General features: G+C 37.6%; 1 pseudogene; it reads left to right on the forward strand.

Moving 5' to 3' along the window:
• Positions 1–4,707: 4,707 nt before the first annotated feature.
• On the forward strand, positions 4,708–5,204 carry LOC114045722 (annotated as a pseudogene).
• The last annotated feature ends 17,455 nt before the right edge of the window (positions 5,205–22,659 follow it).

A 22,659-nucleotide genomic window follows, 5' to 3' on the forward strand; every position in this document is an offset into this window, starting at 1 on the left:
GCTGATTCTTTATGTCATTCTCACTAATTCTGGGTATCCCCCAAAGTTCTGTCCTGGACCTCTTCTCTTTTTTTCTAAGCTGTATCACTTGATGATCACATCAGCTCCCAGATGTTCAATTATCGTATCTTTGCAGATAATTGCCAAATCTATATATCCAGCCCTAGTTTCTCTAATGAGTCACAATCTTGTATCATCAATTGCCTTTTGAAGATCTCAAATTCAGCATGAACAAAACAGAACTCATTATCTTTCTCTTCTTCTCTTCTTAACTTCCCTATTACTCTTGAGGGCACCATCATCCTCCTGTACACCCAAGTTACAACTTTGGTGTTATCCTCAACTCCTTCCTTTTACTTCACTCCACAATCCAGTTTGTTACAAAAATCTTGTTTCTACTCTCACAATATCTCTCATATGTATCTTCTTTTCTCCACTAATATATCCACAACCCTAATTCAGACTCATATAATTTCTTTACTAGACTGTTTCAATATCTTTCAAACTTATTTCCCTGCCTCAAGTCTCTCCCTATTCCAAATTATCCTCCATTTACCCACGAGTGATTTTTTTTTTTATGTCACTCCTCCCACTCCCCACTAAATGAGTTCTAGTGGCTCTCTATTACCACTGGGATCATATATAAATTCCTCTGTTGCACATTTAAAGTTCTTTATAACCTGGCCACTTCTTCCTACCTTTCCAGTCTTCTTATATTTTATCCTTTTCTATGTAGTCAACATGCTGCCTACTTTCTATTCCCCCTACGTGATACTCTATCTCCTATCTCTACACCTTTGCATTGGCTGTCCTTCACGCCTGGCTCTCCATCCTTAGCTCTACCTGTCCCTCGAACTGTTAGTGCAGGAATGTGGGACCTGTGGCCTCGAAGCCACATGTGGCCTTCTAGGTCCTTGGGTGCAGCCTTTTGACTGAGTTCAAGTTTTACAGAACAAATCCTTTTATTAAGAGGATTTGCTCTGTAAAGTTTGGATTCAAAGGGCCGCACTTGAGGACCTAGACGGCTACATGTGGCCTTGTCCCCCAAACCTGTGCTAATGCCTTCCTCAATTAGACTGCCTCCCAACTACTTTTTTTATATCTTGTATGTACCTAGTTATTTACATGTTATCTCACCCATTAAAATATAAGTTCCTTCAGAGCAAAGATTGTTTTTGCCTTTGTATACTGAGTACTTAGCACAATAACTTGTATATAGTAGGCTCTTAAAAAATGCTTGCTGAAACATTGTGCGATGACTAACTTTGATAGATTTAGCTCTTCTCAACAATGCAAGGATCTAAGACAACTCCAAAAGACTCATGATAGAAAATGCTATCTACATCCAGAAAAACAACTATGGAGTCTGAATGCAGATTGAAGCATACTATTTGCTCTCTCTCTCTTTCTCTTTTTGTTTCTTCTTTCTCATGGTTTCTCCCATTAGTTCTAATTCTTCTTTACAACATGACTAATGTGAAAATACATTCAATATGAATGTATATTTATAGCCTATATCAGATTGCACACTGTCTTGGGGGGAGGGAGTGGAGGGAGAGAAAATTTAGAACTCAAAATCTTATGGAAGTAAATATTGAAAACTAAAAATAAATAATTTTTTAAAATATTTACTGTCTGACTGACTAAAAAAGTACATTCCCTTGGGATGAAAATAACAACTTACATTTTTATACCACTTTATAATTGACGAACACACATTCTATAGGTAAGTAATTTGCAGGCTCAAAAAAGACTAAATGGTCCCATCCCATAGCTAGTAATTGGTCAAACCAGAAGTGGAATTGAAGTGTTCTAAATATTCCCCAACCATCATATTTGATTTTACATCACCTTGTTTTACATTTGCCTTACTTTCAAGGTATCCTTGGGCCCCAATCAGGGCTGCGCTGGAGTCAGGTTCCCCCAAGAGCCTCTTGTTAAATTTTCGTTGTGAGCATTTACACCTTGGGAACTGTCAAACAGTACAAATTAGGTTTGTTTGTTTGTTTGTTTGTTTTGTCAGATGTCTAGACTTGATAAAGTGATGGATAAAATGGTAATAATAGAGATTAAACTTAAAAGTGCATTGTTGCGTACACTTTATTTTTTTTTCCAGAGAGCCAGTTGTTAAACACTAGCACCCAGCTGGCCCTAATGCATTGAAATTAGCAATTATATAAAACTGTGGGAAAGTATAAGGAAATTAATCTGCTGCTTAGGAGCCTTCAATTGTAAATTTTAAGCTACCTTCAAGATGACTTTCTTGAATGCTTTTTACCTTTCTATATCTAACGACTACAAATATCAAATGAATGAATGAATAAAAAAGAGCAGGCTGCTTTAAGAATTTCCCCTCCTTGGAGGTCTTCAAGCGAAAGATGAATGATGAGCTGTCAGGTATAATGTAAAGAGTATCTTTTATGTAGACATAGACTGAAGTAGTGATGTCTCCTCCATCTCAGAAATCCAGTGATTTTGAGTGTGGCTAACTGGACATGTCCACGTATAAAGCTGATGTTTCTCAGAAAGACTTGTTTTGCAAATGTGCTCAGAGTTTTCTTTTGGCTTTACCTGTCACCAGGTGTTCTATGCTCTATTATGAAAAAAAAAAAGTATAATGTTAGCACTATGTGCCCAAACTGACATTTCTGGACTGCTCACATTGCTTTTGATCAATCAATGATCGTCACATACATACACACAAATACACACAAAAGAAAATGTGTATGATTATTCATATAGCTAAACATTACTTGAAACATTGCCATGGGCTTATGAACATGGTGATGAATTTATAATCTGAAACACAGTGATTGTGTTCCACTGTGACTAGGGTATGTAATGCTTTCTGGAGGCAAAGGGCTGTCAATAGGCAGCTTCAAAAAATAATGAATGTTTGCAGTAATAATTTCATGGGTTGACTGAAACTTAATAGCCTTTATTTCCAATTTAGCATCATGATATGTTCCAGTAGTAAATAGTCACTTCAATGAAATATAGCCTATTACAATATTATTTAATTCCCCTATTAGTTTTTTTTTCCTTTTAAAATCTTTTGTTGCTACATTATTTGTTTTTGTATGTACAGACACTGTGCATGCCAGTTATCTTTTGCTTTTGTTGACTTGCTTTAGGCTTCTTGAATGAACTTCCTATTATAGAAGGGTTGGTTTTCTGAGGATTGATTTTCTAAATAACGTGTTCACTTTTTCTTCTTTTCCCTTATTTTCTGACTGCCCTTTCACTCCTTAAGTAGCAATTCCAAAAATGAATGAAAAAAGGAATAAAAAAATGAAACCCAAATCAGTTCACTTAGCTTACTATTAGTCCAGCTAATGGGGAGAAGCTTAAGATGCTTGGCTAAGACGAGACCAGTATCTATGCAATTCCCATTTGCTATTGCTGTGGATAAAAATTTGCTGTAACTAATTGAGGAAGTTGGATTAGATGCTCTCTAAAGTTCCTGCCAACTTTAAGTATCTTGATATAGAGGAATGTTTCAAGTATTCAGGTAAAAGAAGAAACTCCTGTTTATATTTGCCAGTACAATGTGTTTTCATATACATGGAATACAACCTTAATTAGTTGGGGAGTTAGGATGCAAAAAAACTTAAGAGTTCTCAAGAGTGTAGGGTATAAAAGTGTGTGTGGCTTCTTGTGTCTCCAAATCAGGGTCTATGCAATGACAAAACAACAGGTTAATTCAGTGAGAGAGGGAAAAAAAGATCAATAGAACTGTGTTTTCTGTAGCATCTACCAAAAAAAAATCAATTTATTGACTGTACTTTTCACTTTCTAACCATTTATTTTGGTGTTGTACAGTGACAATTACAATTGTGAATTTTGTTCCTGTTGATACCTCCCCATGCAGAGTTGCCTGTAGCTACCAAATCATTCTGCCACAGCACAAACCATTCTGATGATTGTGAATACTAGGCATTGATTACTTTTGGCCTAAACCCTAAACTAAATTTAAATTCATAATTTACCTTCATCATACTCCCATAGAAGTCACTTATCTTGAAAAAAATTCCAGAAAATATTCAGTCTTAAAATCCAGAGAATTAACTAAACCCTCTCCCATCAATTCAATTCAAGAAGCATTTATTAAGTTCCAATGACATGTGAAGCATTGAGGATACACAAGATAAAAAAAGAAGTCATCCCTGTCTCCAAAGAATTTACATTCTAAAAGAGAGGTGTTTTTAGTGTTCCTTCTTGATCTTTTATAATTAAACCTTAATTTATGAAGCATTTTTGTAAGAATGGTATGTTTATGACATATTGAGATGAGTTATAATTCTACTAAACCATGTGGGTATTAACCAGCAAGTGGAGAGAGATTACTAAACAATTTTAGATTCTACTTGAAATGTTGCAGATGACACAATCAGTGTTGTTTGTTTGTTTCCTTTAAAGCAGGAGTCAAACTAGAATGATTAAGAACTTGGGAGCAATAATGTAAAGGAAAATAACACTAGAAGTCTTCAAACCTTTGATCAATGAATGCAGTGACCAGTCATGACTTCTTGATGACAGAAGCATGTCCCTTGCTTCTTGCTTTACTAAGAGAAAGTGGATAGAACTTGTTTGGCTCCCAGCTCATGGTGGTGAAGATGCAACTTCTTTCAGTCATCCCAAATCCGGGTTCCTCTGACACCGGCAGCCACCCCACAGCATGCAGGCTCCTCTACCTTCATCACTGCCATGCCTCCCAAGTTTGACCCTAATGAAATCAAAGTCACGTTTTTAAGGTGCACTGTGGTGAAGTTGGTGCCACATCAGCTCTGACCTCCAAGATTGGTCCCTTGGGTTTGTCTCCCAAAAAGGTTGGTGATGACGTTGCTAAAGCAACTGGTGACTAGAAAGGACTAAGGATCACAGTGAAATTTGCCATTCAGAACAGACAGGCCCAGATTGAGGTTGTGCCTTCTGCCTCATCCTTGATCATCAAAGCCCTAAAGGAACCTCCTCAGGACAGAAAGAAGCAGAAAAATATTAAACACAATGGAAACATCACTCTCAATGAGATTGTCAACATTGCTCAACAGATGAGGCACTGATCCTTGGCAAGAGACCTCTTTGGAACCATTAAAGAAATACTTGGAACAGCCCAGTCTGTGGGCTGCAACATTGATGGCAGGCATCCTCATGATGCCATTGATGACATCAGTAGTGGTGCTGTGGAATGCCCAGCAAATTAAAAGCTATAAAGGATACTATTGCAATAAATTAACATTTGACAACAACAACAATAACAACAAAAAGAAAGTGGGTGGAGAATGAGTGAGAAAAGAGGAAGACATTTTCAAACATGACCTATGGGTTGGTTTGGTTTTCTTGGTTGTACTCATTTGGTGGGTTCTTTTGTAGTGCAGGGGAAGTCATTGTGGAGAGACAGAGGGACAGTGATATTTTTTTTTTAAGAAAGGAGCATCAATGAAACATTTTTTTTAAGGCTACTGGAGCAGAGACTTCAATGGGGAGATTTTTTTAAGAAGAACCCAGACATTTGGAACTAAAAGAAAATATTGGTCTCATTGTGTCAAGTAAAGTAAACTCTCCACAGTGTTAAAAAAAAATATTCAAAGGGAGGGAATATAGAAAAGGCCCCAGGTTACCACTTTTATCTAAAAGTGCCAGTAAGGCACTGTGGTATGATTTCCTGGATAGAAACCAAAAATGTTTTTATATTTTTAATAGCGCCAGGCATCTTGTTGGTCTTCAATAAAAGTTAATAATTATAATATACCCTGTCCCCACTGGGACCCCTGACAAAAGTGGTCTTCTAAGCTCCTCATATCTGAGAAGACCATAACATTCTGTGCTCAAGGCCAACCCACTTCCTTAGACAGCGATGGCCCTCTTCCAGGCCCAGTGCATTCCTGCTGGCAGCTCTTGTCTAGATCCAATTGGCCTCAGCTGGAGGTCCAGATGGCTCATTCCTCATTCCCCTGCAGGGTTTCGATGGTGTCCACCCCTTCCTGACCCCTCTGCCATTAGTGAAGTCAGACAGGGCAAACTTACACTAGGTCACAACAAGAGCTCAGTAGGGCTTATGTATTTGACTGCTGGTGGAAAGAATCATCTTCTAGCTTTAGAAAGGGGCTGATATTTTTTAGTCAGCTGCAAGTAGGCAAATCACAGCAAGGGAGCTATGGAAAGTCGTTAATGCTTATAACATTTTATTGACATATATGGTGGTCTGTACGGTAAATAAGGTCCCCTGAGGCAGATTTAAGCATTGAAAGAAAGATAATTGTTGTGAGCTATCCTTGACTTCAGAAAGTGCAATGAGCCCTTACTCTGTAAGTCTTTTTGCTGTGAACTTTTCAACATGCATAGAAACTGACAGGCTCAACCAGGTCAAGAGTCAATACCTTTATCTCCTTCAGTGGGTCAGCAATTTTTATAGGAACTAATACGTTAGCCATTTCAACTTCCATCTTGTCTTATTTCAATGTATTTGTATAATAGAGCTTTCACAGGACTGATAGTAGTAAACTTCATTAAATTTTGTTTGTAACAAAATACTGGTCTTTCATATCTCTTTGATACAAATCAAAGGTCAATTAATTTCACTTACTAGAGTTAGAATGAATTCTTTAGGGGGAAGACAAATGAAAGAGTAGTCTTTAACACACTAGTAATATCTCCAGAGTCAGCCATCAGGATGACACACAATTTGGTAATTAGCCAGGGGCTCAGGACCCTAAAAAGGTTAAGGTACTATCTGTTCCTTATGGGAGACTAGTCTTTCTATATTTTGAAAATCTGTCTAATAAAAAAATTGATAGAGTGAATAAGCAAATCTAAAAGAACAATACACATAATGATTATATCAATGTAAATTAAAAGCTCACTAATAGAAATATCAATGAAGATCATAGAAAAGAGATAATTAAACATACCTCCCTCTTCATAGTGTGTATTTATGAAAAAAACAAAACTTAAAGAGTTAAGGAAAACATCTGCCTAGACTTTGAATAATAATCAAAAATTTTTGAACACCTAATCCTAGCAATAGTACTACTCTATGTGCAATAAGGGATAAAAAAAATGGTATAGTATGTTCCTTACCTCAAAAAGTTTATAGTTTTGTTGAGGAGGCAAGGCACAAAATAATTGGAGTATAAAATGAGACACAGCAGGTTGTGATGAGTAGGAGATTGTTCTTGATGGCAAGAAGACCTCAGTTAAGTCCTGGCTCTGATATTTTAAGGTGTGTGACCAAGCACAAATCACTTAAGTTCTCCATGCCCCAGGCAACTCTCTAAGATTAAGCTGCTGATTGGCTTTAGTAGAGGGAGTTTCCACACAAGGAGTTGAAATCCACACCACAGATGAAATCCCCGGTCCCAACTAATAATTTCTGCTAAGAAATTATTTTTCTGCTAAGAAAATATTTTTCTGCTAAGAAAATATTTTTACAACTTAGTATGCTTTCTTGATTTCCTTCTGCTTCTAGATCAGCCTAGGACAAAATCCTTCATAAGAGCCTCTTTCTAAGGTTTTTTGAGTCAAATACTACTTTGAAAATTGCCTTGATGAGGAATCAGAAGACCTAGATTAGAATTCTCTCTCTGCTACTTACTATCTGTGTGACCTTAGCTAAGTCATTTAATCTCCCAAGGCCTCATATTCTTTATCTGAAAGATTAACTAGCCATTAATTGATTGGAAAGGCTGCAAAATGTAATAAACACGAGTGACCGGAAGGCACAGTGAAAGCATATAAATGGGCAACAATGCATTGCTTGGAAGAAAGGAAATTGCAATAAATGATCTGTGTTTCAGCTACACAATTCAGTGTTTGACATCTTTGACATATAAATGAGATAAATAGATATGTATGTATATGTATGTATGTATGTATAACCCAGCTTCCTTAAGCCTGAGAAATTTTACATATTGCTGCATTTGTGAAGGGACACATGACTATTGATTGATGTAGAGAATGCTAACTATGATACTACAAATCTATTTAATGGAGCTACTGAGTTGTAATAATCTGAGTAATGGTCTTACTGGGTTTGTTCCAGAGTCATTCTTCTAAAAAGAGATACTGGGGGCAGCTAGGTGGTGCAGTGGATAGAGCACTGGCCCTGGAGTCAGGAGGACCTGAGTTCAAATTCAGCCTCAGACACATATTACTTCCTAGCTGTGTGACTCTGGGCAAGTCACTTAACCCCAATTGCCTCACCATAAAAGAGAGAGAGAGAGACAGAGACAGAGACAGAGAGAGAGAGACATGGACAGAGGACACTAGAGGAAGGAAAGAAAATCTTTGGAATGGTAGATATTAATGGGAATTCATCTCTATCATGTCTTTGGACTTGCTTTAAAAAATGATAGCTAGATACATAGATGGATGGGTGGAGAAATAGATATACATATATACATACATATAAACACAGATAGATCTATATCTGTAGATATATGTCTACACAAATACATATATAGAGTTAAGTGGTGCAGTAGATAAAGCACTGGTCCTGGAGTCAGGAAGACCTGGGTTCAAATCTGGCCCCAGGCACTTACTAGCTTTGTGATCATGGGCAAGTCCTTTCACCTCTATTTGTCTCAGTTTCCTCATCTGTAAAATGGAGATAATAATAGCACCTGCCTTCCAGGGTTGTTGTGAGGATCAAACGAAACAATAATTGTAAAGAATTTAGCACAATGCCTGGCACATAGTAAGCACTTTAAAATGTTAGTTGATAGCTATTATTATCATATACGTATATAAATACACACGTGTATATATGTATGAGTACTATATCTAGATGTACACACATGTGTATATATACACATGTATATGTGTATACACATGCATGTATGCACACACCAACATGCCAAAGTGTGTAGTGCTGACTTAAAAGCAGAGCAGGAATTTAGAGATGAGAGAAATCAGTATGAGATGGAGTCTTAAAAGGGAAATGTAACTTGGACTGTACAGTGAAGGATTGGTAAGATTTGTATTGATACCCAGAAGTGAAGAAGCTATTCCAGGAAGGGAAATATCATGAGGAGAAGTATTGAAGCAAGAATGTGCATGGTGCACATCACCTACAGAGAGAAGACTCCCTGACTGGGAGAATTTATTGTTGTTCATTCATTTTAGTCATGTCTGACTCTTCCTGATCCCGTAGACCTCTGTCCATGTGGTTTTCTTTTCCTTTTTTTTTTTTTTTTTTTTTTGCTAGGCAATGGGGTTACATGACTTGCCCAGGGCATGGGATTTTCTTAACAAAGATACTGAAGTGCTTTGCCCTCTCCTTTCCACTGGCAAACAGGTTAAGTGACTTGCCCAAGATCACATAGCTAAGAAGTTTCTGAGGCTAGATTTGAACTCAGGTCTTCCTGGCTCCAAATCCAGTGCTTTATCCATTATGCCACCTAGCTGCCTCATGGGAAGCAAATACCCAGCTGTAAGAAGTGAGATTTCCAAGACAAAAGCAGCCTGGTCTATATTTATTGACTTCTGCAAGAAAGAAAAAGAACATTATGCTAGATTTTGCTTTTTGCTGGAACATAAACTCAATTTTCCCTTCCATACCTCTTTAAAGAAAAGACTAATAGATTTTCATTATGACAATGAAATGTATGGAACAAACAAACTTAAATGCTTTTATACAATCGTGGGATTATCTCTTTATAGAATTTTGAAATTATATTTGTGTAAGATGCAATGGAGAGACCTGTGATTTTAGCTCCCTAGGGAATGTTTTAAAAGAAAACTTCTCTCAGTGAAGATATGCCACTTTTTCATTCCTCCCCAGACTTTCTCTACAATACCCTGAAACCTCTTTATCCCAAAGCTCAGTTCACCCCTAGATTTTACGTCGGAAGTACCCTCTGCCCCTGACGCATCTCTCTGATTGGCTGCTTTCTCCCAGAATCTCCATTTTCAGGAGCCAGCCATGTCTTTATTCCTTTCCTGGAATTTCTCACCACCTCCCTTTTTTTCAGCTTTCTAGAGGCATGGAGGTGGCCCAGGAGATAGAGAGCACTACACTTAGTCAGGAAACAGTGTTAAAATCCAGCCTCAGACACTTACTAGCTTTGTGGCCCTGGACATATCACTTAAAACAGTCTGCCTCAGTTTCCTCAATGATAAAATGGGGGTAACAATAGTACTTACTTCCCTTGCTTATTGTGAGGATCAAATAAGATAATATTTGTAAAGCACTTAGCACAGCTCCTGGTATGTAATAGATGCTTAATAAATGTTTGTTTCCTTCCTTTTCTATTACATTAGAATGTAAGCTCCTCGAGGGCAGAGACTGTTTCTGCTAGTATTTGTATTTTTAGAGCTTAATACAATGACTGCACTTGTTACTGTTGTTGTTGTCTTCAATGGTATCTAACTCTTCAGGATTCCATGGCCCATAACACACTAGATCATTCTATCTTCCACTATCTCTCAAAGTCTGTCCAAGTTTATGTTCATTGATACTATCTATCCATCTCATCTTCTGACATCCCCTTTTCCTTTTGCCTTCAATCTTTCCCAACATCAGGGTCTTTTCCAATAAATCCCATCTTCTCATTATATGACCAAAATATTTAAGCTTCGGTTTCAGTGTTTGACCTTCCAATGAATAGCCTGAATTAATTTCTCTACGTATTGACTGATTTGATCTCCTCGCTGTCCAAAGGACTCTCAAAAGTCTTCTCCAGCACCACAATTTGAAAGGATTGATTCTACAGTTCTCAACTTTCCTTATATTCCAACCCTCACACACACACACATTGCTACTGGAAAAACCACAGCTTTAACTACACAGACCTTTGTTGGCAAGGTGATGTCTCTGCTCTTTAGTATGCCATCCAGATTTGCCATAGCTTTCCTTCCAAGGAGCATCTTTTAATTTCATGGCTGCAGATGCTGTCTGCAGTGATCTTTGATCCCAAGAATATGAAATCTGACACTGCTTTCATTTCTTCTCCCTCTATTTGCCAAAAAATGATGGGACCAATTGTCAAGATCTTAGGGTTTTTTGTTTGTTTTGTTTTGTTTTAATATTAAGCTTCAAGCCAGCTTTTACACTCTCCTCTTTCACCCTCATCAAGAGGCATCTTAATTCCTCTTCACTTTCTGCCATCAGAGTGGTATCACTCCAAATCTGAGATTGTTGATATTTTTCCCAGGCAACCTTAAATTCAGGTAAGCACTTAATGGGGCTTGTTGACTTAACCTGATTTGTTTTGCAACTTTAAATTCTTAGAGTTAGTGGCCTGGGGCACTGACAGGTTTAGTGACTTGTTTAGGGTCACACAAATAGGATGTGCCAAGAGACATACTTGAACCCAAGTTTTCTTGACTCCAAAACTAGCTCTTTATCAACTGCATCCTATAACCTACCTCAGTCTTTTAAAAATTATAATATACTAATAAATTTGATGAATAAGAATATTTATTTTTTCTCTCATAATACAAAGGCATATTTCCTTTGTTTGAGATAAGATATCAGCTTTGTTTGTTTTCCCACTCAGTGACGTAAATCAAGAATTGTGACAAAATGAATTATGAGCATTCAGTCCCACTTGTCTTGATTGGCTGCAAATTCAGGGAGCAAAAGTTTCTGAACTCTCTAAATAATGATTAAATGGATACCCAAAAGTGAAGCACGTGATAGCTAAAGAGGCTTTGTTTTTGTTTTGTTTCATTTTGTTTTTTGTTTTGTTTTCTTTTGTTTTTATGAAGAAAAGCAGCACTGTTTACTGTTTTATGAAATGACCTAGGACTAGAGTAACTTTTGGTTCTATTTATTCATGATGAAGCTATGGGCAAATAGGGAGTTTAACATCTACTTGTAAAACAGGTCCACAAGTCTGTTCCTGTTCCTTGCAGTTATTTTACGTGGATTTCACATAATTAATAAAATGGTTTTGGTAAAAAAAATGATTTAAACCATTTCTAAAGACAGTGGTGATAGATATCAGTAATGTCTAAGTTTCCTTAAACAACTAGATTAGTAAATAGCTGGAAAGGTTCCATGCCCATTAAATTTGGTGTTTATTTCTTTTTAAGTGCAAATTTAAGTGGAAGGTAATGGGACAAGATGATGATCTGGTTTTCTTAGCAGTTAAAGAAGTTAAATACTGCACCAGCTCTTTTGAGATTCTTCACCTTTTTTCCTACCTATTAGGTTAACTATTTTTTTCTAGTTCTATAAAGTAATTCTTTGGTAGTTAGACTAGTATGACATTGAATAAGTAAATTCATTTTGGTAGCATTTTTATTATTTTTGGCTCATCCTGCCCATAAATTAATATTTTTCCAATTATTCAGGTCTGTCTTTATTTCTATGAACAGTGTTTATAGTTATACTTACATAGTTTACATATGTAAATATGTGTATATGTGTCTGTGTATATATATTTGTGTATGTGTATGTGTTTGTGTATATATATATATATATCAGAAGATAGGCTACTAAGTATTTTATACATTCTGTAGTAATTTTAAATAGAATTTCTTTATCTCTTTTTACTGGTTTATATAGAAAGTACATAGAAATGCTGTTGCTTTCTTATCCTGAAAGTTTGCTGAAGTTACTGTTTCAATTAATTTTAGTTGACTTTTTAGGGTTCTCTAAGTTCTCTCATATCATCTGAAAAAAAGTGACAATTTTGTTTCTTTTATACCTATACTAATTCCTTTAATCTCTTTTTTTTTCTTTTTGCTAGAGATAGCTTTTCTAATACTATATCAAATAGAAGTGGTTATAATGTATAATGTTTTATCCCTGAATTTATTGGGAAAAAAATTAGTTTATCTCCATTACAAATAATAATTACTCTTGGTTTTAAATATATACCATTTATCATTCTAAGGAAAGGTGCATTTATTCCTATTTTTCTAGTTTTTTTTTAAACAGAATTGGGTTTTCTACATCTATTGATATAATCATATGGTTTTTGTTTATTTAGTTATTCAATATAGTTAATTAATTTTATATTTTTCCTAATATTAAACCAACTCTATTTACATCCTGGTTATAAATCCATCCTGGTCATAGTGTGTAATTTTTGTGATATGTATATACATTTTTGTATAGCCATTGAAGGAATTTGTTTTACTTGACTATGCATATAAGTTACAAGAAATTTCATGATTATAGTCCCTGTTCCTTCAGGTACAGCACAGGAGTTGTTTTCTAGGGTGATTGCTGAGGTCACTAGTCTATAAGCATGGCTATTCCAAAGGTTTTGGGGTCTGAGGATCCTGAGCTGTCTCCATCAGGGTCTGAGAAAAGATGGTCATCAAGGTGATAGTAGTTTGACTTGCTGGGTACATGATGCTTCCTGTTTCTCTCTCAAGGTACCTTGCTGCTTTAGCTAGACTGGCTTGCTACCCTATGTTGGGCAGTTGGTTGGCAGTTGATTGGCAGTTGCTAAAGATGGCTGACTTCTCCGTAGGACTTGACTCTCTGAATGTTCACTGTGAGAGCTGGTCTAAAAGCAGAAATGGAGCTCTAGGGAATACTACCACTCCCAAGGCTCCTATGCCTATCTGCCTGTTGATGATAATTGGTTGGTATTTGTTGCAAATGGTAAGGAGGAAAGTAGGACCCCCATCCACAATGATTCTTCCCCAAATGAAGGCCATGGGAGCTGGGTCATAGAAGCAGGTCTGGTGATTTGGAGGAAATTGCTATTCCTGAGGTTCTAAGACTCCAGAGGAGAAAGTGAGGCTGTTGACTTTGCACAGCCCTCCCTCACTAAAATCCAATTCACTTGCAAGTCATGGCATCACCTTCCTGATGCCATGGTCTTCTTCAAGAACAAAGGACAAGCCACAACAACAAGAAGAAGACTGAAATGGATCCTAAACTATCTCCGTCAGGGTCTTAAGGAGGAAAGAGTGGTCAGGGTGCTGATAAGGACTTGAACCAATGTTTCCTTGTCTGCTAGAGTGGACTTCTATCTCCTTTTCCATGCTGCCTCTTACTGGTAGTAAATACCAAGAAATATTTACTAAGCAGTTAGTCAGTAAATATTTATTAAGCACCTACTATGACCCAGGCACTGTGAGTACTTTGTCCACTAAGGATTTTTTTTAAAAATATAAGTCATGGTCTGTTCTCAAGGAGTTTGCAACCTAATTGAGAAGACAAGCTTAATACCCATGAAATGGGGGGATAATTCACAGTTAAGTAAAACTAGTTGATATAATGACCAGATTGGTGACTTTCCACATCTGTACTGGGGGAAGAAAGGGGGCAGAAATCTGTGATGCTGTCTCTAGGGACAATAATAGTCTGAAGATGGAGGAAGTGGGTGTGGATCTGGTCTCTGGGTCTAACCTTTCAAATCCCTTCTATAATTCTCTCCCTCAAAATGGTGTGGAAATAAGAACACACCCGGAGTGGTTCAAATTCTGAAAGTAAAGTTAGGTGCTGCTTTGGGTTCACATCGAAATGAACTGCTATCTCTCTTTGTAGGAAGAGCACAGCAAATCCATAGTATGTACAAAGAATAGAAATAAATGATTGCTATTCTCACAATCTAGCACAGTACCTGGCACACTAGTAAGCCCTGAACAGATGTACATTGACTAATTGAAAATATGTTATCACCTTTTTGTAGAAAGAACAGAGAGTGTACACAGGAAATAGAAATAAATGTTTGATTGAAAGTAGATACACATGTAATAGAGTATATTGCTAAGCATTAGCTGGTCTAGAAGAGGGTAAGAATGAGTCAGGAATGTAGTGAGTCAGTCCTTAAGAAGACCCTTTGAAGAATTGTATACAGACTGACTATAATAATCTAAACAAAAAACGAAAGGCCACTGAATCATACTAAAGGCAATGAACAGTCTTAGATTCAGATAAACAGCTTGTTTTTTAAACTTACAGTGTTAGAAAATTGCCCAAAAAACAGAGGGGCTTGTATGTTCCAATGGCAGGACATGAACCTTGGAATTTTCATGACTCCAGGGCTGACCATGCTGATGGGATATCTTCCTGACTATACGTATATGTATATACACATATATACACATGTATACACATATACATATGTATGCATATATGTGTATATATATATAATGTGTATGTGTATATACCTGTATATATAATATGTATATACTTATGTGTGTGTATATATACATACACACACATATATATATGTATCAGAAGAAAAGAAGAATTTTAACCAGAGTAGATATAGATGGATATAGATACTAACATTTGTATTGTACTTTTAAGGTTTCCAAAGCACTTTATACATGTTATCTCATTTGATTCTCACAATAACCCTATAAAGTATAAATTTTATCCACATTTGACACATAAAGTAACTGAAACTAAGAGAGATTCAGTGACTTGTCCATACAGCTAGTAAAAGGAATCAGGATTCAAATTCAGGTCCTCTGGACTTTAAGTCCAGGACTCTGTCCACTGTGCTACCCAGCTACCTAAATATAAGGAGAAAATAATAAAGGAAAAAAGTATATGAAAGGAGGATTGAAAACAAGGAAATAGTTAGGAAAGATGTATAATGAAGAATTAAAAACTACAGGTATTTTTCATCTCCCTAGCTAGTTCCTGACTGGGAGGTGAATGCAAATCATAAATGACCACCCTTTCTGATACTTTCCACAATGTCTCAAGTAGATGATGAAGACAGAATTCTCTTTGCGTTTCCTTCTCAGTTGGGCAGTCTTTTCCCAAGATCATCTTCCGGAGCCACTCAGGCCCATTAGCAGTCACTCTCTCATGATTTGGTGGTTTTGTATACGTTTAAAAACAAACGATTAAGTGATATGTTTTCTGTCAACTGAATCTACAAGCATGTTACCATGTTTGACAGCAGCAATGAGCTACAATATAAGGATTTACTGAGGAGAAATATCCAGCATGCAGTAGTGAAGGGTTCTCATTTTCTTCTGGCTGAGGCTGGCCTATCCTGGCTTTATTAACTCTATCAGTGTGAGTTTCTAAAATATCCCTTGAAAAAATGCATGCACCTTGTGTGCATCACATTTCCAACATTGCTCCATTTCCTTTAGAACTCAGGAATAGGATGCAATACGTTCTTTTATTTGCCAGCTCCTCTAAATGGGCTATTCATACAAATCATAAAAAGGTTGGTTTTTTTTTTTTCTATCTGTACAGAGCAGGAGTTAAAACTCCTGGCCAAATGGATCGTCGGGGCCAATGGATCGTAGAAGGCAATAATTGCTGTGCTGGGAAGGGGTGCTTTGAAAGACAAATTAATAAAGGTAAGTCTCTTTGAAAACAGATTGATTTGTGTATTGTATTGGGCAGAAGGTACAGCAGCAGAAAGATGTGAACAGGTTAATGAATTGCAGGAGGTCAAAGAAGATGAGGTTAATAGCAGTTTGAATCTCTGAATAACCCTGGACCTGAAGAAAAACCATGTTCAGGGAGTGGGATTTTTTAAGCCCTTAGGCACAAAAGGAGTCTTGAACATAAAACCTGTATCATCTAATAAAAATTGCACTGAAGATTAGAGAAAGATAGCCTTCTGTAATGTACAAAACCCAACAACTATGTCAGAAGAGAGTTAAATAGTAGGTCTATGACTTATACAGCCATTTCTTTTGTATTTATGATCCTAAAACAGGGCACTTAAATGACCATTAATAGCCTACTAACATAATCTTACCGATAAAGAAACTGAGTCTGAAAAGCAAGCAAAATAGCAAATTATTGGTATTATATATAGACTTTTTAAAAATTAGAAATCCTAACCCATTGCTTAAACACCAAACCAAACAAAATGCTACTTTCCCATCCTCAAATGTAAGCATCAGTGTAGGGTCTGGAATATAAACAAACATTCTGAAGAAACAGTTAACTTCATGATACAGAAAGAGAACTAGATATAGAGTAAGAGGGCTGAGATTCAAATTACAGCTCTACTACTCAGTATCTGCATGTTTTTAGGGAACCACTTAATCAGTCAATGGATCAGCAAACATTTATTAAATATCCACAGTCAGAAAGACTCATTTTGATGAGTTCAAATATGGTTTCAGACACTGGCTGTGTGACCATAGGTAAGTCACGTAACCCTGTTTGCCTCAGTTTCCCCACCTGTAAAATGAGCTGAATGAAGAAAGAAATGACAACCCACTCTAGTATCTCTGCCAAGAAAACCCCAAATGGAGTCACAAAGAGTGGGGGCACAACTGAAATGACTGAACAATAACAATAAATTCTCTAGACCCTGAGGTAAGTTCTTGAGAAACAAAGTAAAAATGAAATATTCCCTGCCCTCAAGCAGCTTACCTTCTATCAGGAAAAGACAATATGTTCACATAAAAGTATAAACAAAATATATAAATAGAAGCTAATTTCTCTGGGCTCCAATTTTTCATATGGAGTTGTTGGACTAGAGGGCCTCTACCAAGTTTTAATAAAACCCACTGAGATTCAACTGGAGCTACTTGATTGTGCCTTTAAATCCAAATCTTTCTGGCTCTCATTGATAGGCCAATAATAGGTCCCAACCCAAGCCTCACTTGCTCATTGCTTGGGTTTTGAAGGCTCAGAGTGAGTGTAAATAGCAATTGTTTCTGTTCTGGCCAGAAACTCTGAGGGTCTTCCCCTCCCAAATAAATTCTTTTGGGAAGTCAAACTAGACCGTCTTTTGCCTCAATTCTTGCCTCACCTTTAAACACTAAATGGATGTTGCCTCAGACAAACTGGGACCAGGAAAAAATCCTTAGCTTAAAAAAGCCAAGGTCTATGAATAGACCTTGGTCTATTCATTCAAGATCACTGAATACGGGGCTTGGGTAGTTGCCCTGACTTTTGTCTTGCTGCTGAACTCCAATGATTCTGGAAGACAGAGTGAGGCTGATGACTTTGCACAGCTCCGCCTCACTTAAATCCAATTCACTTGCAAGTCAAGACATCTCCCAGATGATGTCATTGGACCTCTTCAAGAAGGAAAGACAAATATCAACAACTGGGTCCTTTCTAGCTCTGAATGTATGATTGTATGATTCATAGTAGTTACTGTCAGGATATGGGTACAAGGAGAATAACCCAGTGTTCACAGCTCCAGATAGTCTTTATCTGAATAGGATCTAAAGGTAGAGAAAGATTAGATAATGTCCTCATGCTACTGCAGTCTCATAGTGGAAAGCCTGACTTTACTATCAGAACTGATGGCAAAGAAGTGGTTCCCTGAGCTGTGCCTTTGCTGACCTGGTGACAGAGGAAAAACCTGATGCTTTTCATGTGATAGATTCATGCATTTAGCATTTATTAAGCCTCCAATGGCCTTTCTTTTTATTCCCAGCATACAGCACAATGCCAGGTATATAATAAATGTTTAATGAAAAGTTTGTTGATTGACGGAATGTGCAAAATACTTTGACAATTAAATTGACAAAATGCCTTATTATGTTGCTTTGTTGTTCACTCATTTTCTTCAGTAGTGTCTGACTTTTTCACGCACTCTTTTGGGGTTTTCTTGGCAGAGACACTGGAGTGGTTTGCCATTTCCTTCTCCAGCTCATTTTACAGATGAGGAAACTGAGGCCAACAGGGTTAAGTGACTTGCCCAGGGTCACACAGCTAGTATATGTCTCAGGTCAAATTTGAACTCAGGTCTTCCTGACTCCAGGCCTAGCACTCTATCCACTGTGCCACCTAGTTCATATTGATGTTCTGTTTCAAGGTTACAAGATACTTTACTCACAACTCACTTTTGAGATAAGTAGTATATCATTATCCATATTTTGCAGATGAGGAAACAGCCTTAGAGAAGTCACCCAGTGGTGACTTGGCCACAGTTTTACAAGAGGAATATTCTTTCAGTAGAATGTCAATTCCTTGATATCAGAGACTATATCACAGGGTCACAGGTTTAGAACTAGAACAGAATGTGGAGGCCAGTGAATCCATCCCCTTTCATTCTATGGATGAGGAACGCAAGACCCAGAGAGATCAAGTGATTTGTCCAGGGTGATGCAAGCAGTAAATGATGGAGGCAGGATTTGAACCCAGGTCCTCTGTTCATATCCAGGGCTGTTTTCTCCTGTACCCTACTTCTACTTCCTCTCTCATTTTCATCTTTGTAACTTTAGCACCTATAACAGTGCCTAGCAAACAGTAGGTACATAACAAACACTTATGGAATTAGATTGAATTGACATACCAGAGCTAGCATTAGAACCCAGGTCTTACTCCAAGCCAAGTGTTCATCACCTGGCCTTTGTTATGAAATCATGAGACTAATGATACATTTGGAAGAAATGTCTTCAGTCTACTTGAAATGGTTAGAGAGAGGCCTAATACAATCCCCATTTGTTATTGCTACCATTGTTATGTGCTCTTAAATGAATAAAAAATAATGACCCAAACTTCAGGAATAAGATAGGAAAAACATACCAACAGATGCTTCTCTGTTACGTGACATTTTTTTCCTATAAGGAACTAAAGCAGATGCAAACATAAAGTGAACATTTAAATGTGTTTTGTATAAATGCTAAGAGTAAACATACAGAGCTGCTGAATTAGAGGCATATGTGTGGAAGGAGAAGTGTGATGTAATTGGAATAGCTAAAACTGGAACCCAACCATAACAATAGCCAGGACACAAATTATCTAGGTGTTAGCTTCACTAAAAGAAGAAGAATGGATAGAGCGCGGGCCTCTATGAGTCTTTGGAGTTTTTTAGGTTAGAGAGTTATACAGAACTACTCCACCATCTCTTTAACATTCTTATTGGTGACTTAGAGGCAGCAGGGCCTAACAGATAGAGAAATAACCTCAAAACCAGAAAGACCTGAGCTCAGATCCTGTTACTGGCTATGTGACCTTAAGCAAATCATTTAACTTCTCAATGCTTCTAAGTAACTCTCTATGACTGTGAATTGTGGAGAGTGTCCCCTCCCAAAGTTTCCTATGCCAGTAAAGTCTACTCTCCCTATTCTAAGTATTTTTTAATGCAATCAGGATTAACTGACTTTCCCAGGGTCACACAGCTAGTGTCTGAGGTCAAATTTGAACTCGGGTCCGCCTAACTCCACGACCAGTGCTCTATTCACTGTGCCACCTAGCTGTCCTAGTTCTTTCTTTTTTTTTAACAGTATACTATTTTTCCCAATTATATATAAAGACAATTTTTAACATTCATTATTTTTAAATTTTGAGTTCCAAATTTTCTCTCTCTCTTCTAAACTGACAGGACAGGAAGCAACTAAGAGATCACTAATCAAATTGGGTTTGATACAGAGGCTAAGAAGTACATGGGGAGGAGAATATATAGACTGAGTTAGGGGCTGAAATTAATGAAGCGAGTGTCATTTATATGTGGGTAGACCTCCTGGGCTAAGTATCAACCTACTCCAATGAGCACTAAAATGGGTGGAAATTTAGTTTCCATTTATTTGCTATTTTTATTAAGTACCAACTATTATTAACTACCTACCTCACTGAGCTTCTGTGAGAAATTTATTTTATATACCTCTAAGTGCTATATAAATATGAGTTGTTGCTTTAATGATTATTACCCAAACAGAAAGGATCTTTATTGGGAACTGCTAGTTAAGAATACCCTGCACCAATGCTGATATCCCTATCAGCTTATATTTCAATAAATAAAATTCAATCCAATAAACAAGTCTCAGAGAATTGCCTGATGCAGCTGTAATAGGGGTTAAAGTGACTCCCAGGGTTGCCAAAACAGAAAGGATCTTAAGTGGGATTTGAACTCAGGTCTTCCTGATTCCAAGACCCCCATTCTGATCCCCATTCTGCAGGTGTGTCATTCTCATCATCACTAAATGCAAAACATTAAGGGTGGTGGGGAATCCATGACAGTGTGTGATGATGACTATATCACAATCGTAGGGGTGAGTAGTTGATATTTACTTCAGTAAGAGTGGCAAGGGAAAAGATGCAGGGCCAGCACAGAACAGTCAGGTCTGAGTTAACCTAGAGCAAATTTTCCTGCTGCAGCCGAGGTGTGACTCTAATGCCAGGGGTGATGACTGACACACTCCCTGCCCTGTTCCTTTGTGTACCCTCCTAGTTACTCTTAGGTAAGTTTTCTCCAGTGGCCATGTAGCTCTGGGTGCCAACTGAAGCAGCAGAGTTTCTAGAGGATGCTCTTTGCAGTTCATGAAAGCATCCCCAGGAGTTCAAAATTCAGCAAGCAGTTGCTGAACAGCAGCAGCTGCAACTGCATCCAGGCCTGATTGAGATGAGAAATTCAGGGAAGTGTAATGAGCCTAATGACTGCAATGTAAGGATTGTGGCAAAGATAGAAGGAAACAAGGCGATAGATAAGAGAAGGGGAGGCAAGGCTGTAGATAACAGAGTGTGACGAGAGAAAGAGTGATAAGGAGGTCAGGTAGACTTCAGGACCACACCGCCATGGAAGGGGGAAAGATCAGAAGGGACACATGGGAACCATCACCTTTATAGCCAGGCAAGGAGAGTGTCAATGCATGACCGAGTGTCCTCCGATTTCCAAAGTCAGAAAGCAGATGCAGAAGCTTTGATCTTGTTGCTGTCCTAACCCCTGCCTCCTGAAGAGGGTAACTAACAGTAAGAGTCACATAGGTAAGGATAAGGATCAGACCTATGATTTCCACTGATAGAGGGAATTCCCTCTACCATTGGAAGTCAGCACTTTCTCTGTAACTTAGAGTATTGCCTTGAGCATTAACAGCTTAAATGACTTGCCCACAATCTGTAAGAGAAGAATTTGAATCCAGGTCTTCTTGGCTCCAAGACCAAGTACATGATCCACTGCATCATGCTGCCCCTCAAGAACACTGTGCAATAGAATAATTCATAGAAAACTTTAATCTTAGTAAGGATTGACAAGGGAGTCAGGGGACAGTAAAAAAGAGTGGCTTCTTTGGAGGTTTCTTTTTCCCCCTCAAGATTGAAAGGACGTACTTATCTCTATCCCTATATCCCTAGCTGGGCCAGGAGTCAGGAAGACCTGAGTTCAAATGTGGCCTCAGACAGTTACTGCTATGAGAATATGGATAAGCCACTTAATTTCTGTCTGCCTCAGTTTCCTTAAATGATAATAACATATAAGACAAGATGAGGTGAAATTATGCAGTATGATATGATATAATGTAATATAACTATGTAATTATAATGTCACATTATATTAGCATAGTAATAATAGCACCAACCTCCCAGGGTTGTTGTAAGGATCAAATGAGATACTATTTGCAAAGTGCTTGGCGCAGCGCCTGGCACATAATATATTCTTGACAAATGCTTGTTCCTTTCCTCCCCCTCCCTGAAACCATAAGCACTTTACAGTATAGGAAGACAACAACTCTATAAAGTGGGCAATGCAAGTATCATTATTTCCATTTTATAGATGAGTAAACTGAAACTCAGAAGTCTCCAGACTCCAATTCTGCTTCTTTTTCCATTGTTCATCTGGGCTCTTTAAGAAATGCTGGAGGGACAGCTAGGTGGCACAACAGATAGAGCACTAGCCCTGGAGTGAGGAGGACCTGAGTTCAAATCTGACCTCAGACACTTACTAGCTGTGAGACCCTGGGCAAGTCTCTTAATACCAATTGCCTCCAAAAAAAGACCACTTCTAGGTCTGTATCCCAAAGAGATCATAAAAACTGGAAAAGGACTCACACATATAAAATTAGTTATAGCAGTTCTTTTTGTGGTGTCAA

This window comes from Vombatus ursinus, unplaced genomic scaffold (assembly GCF_900497805.2).
Source record: "Vombatus ursinus unplaced genomic scaffold, bare-nosed wombat genome assembly UNPS02001419.1, whole genome shotgun sequence".
NCBI lineage: Eukaryota > Metazoa > Chordata > Mammalia > Diprotodontia > Vombatidae > Vombatus > Vombatus ursinus.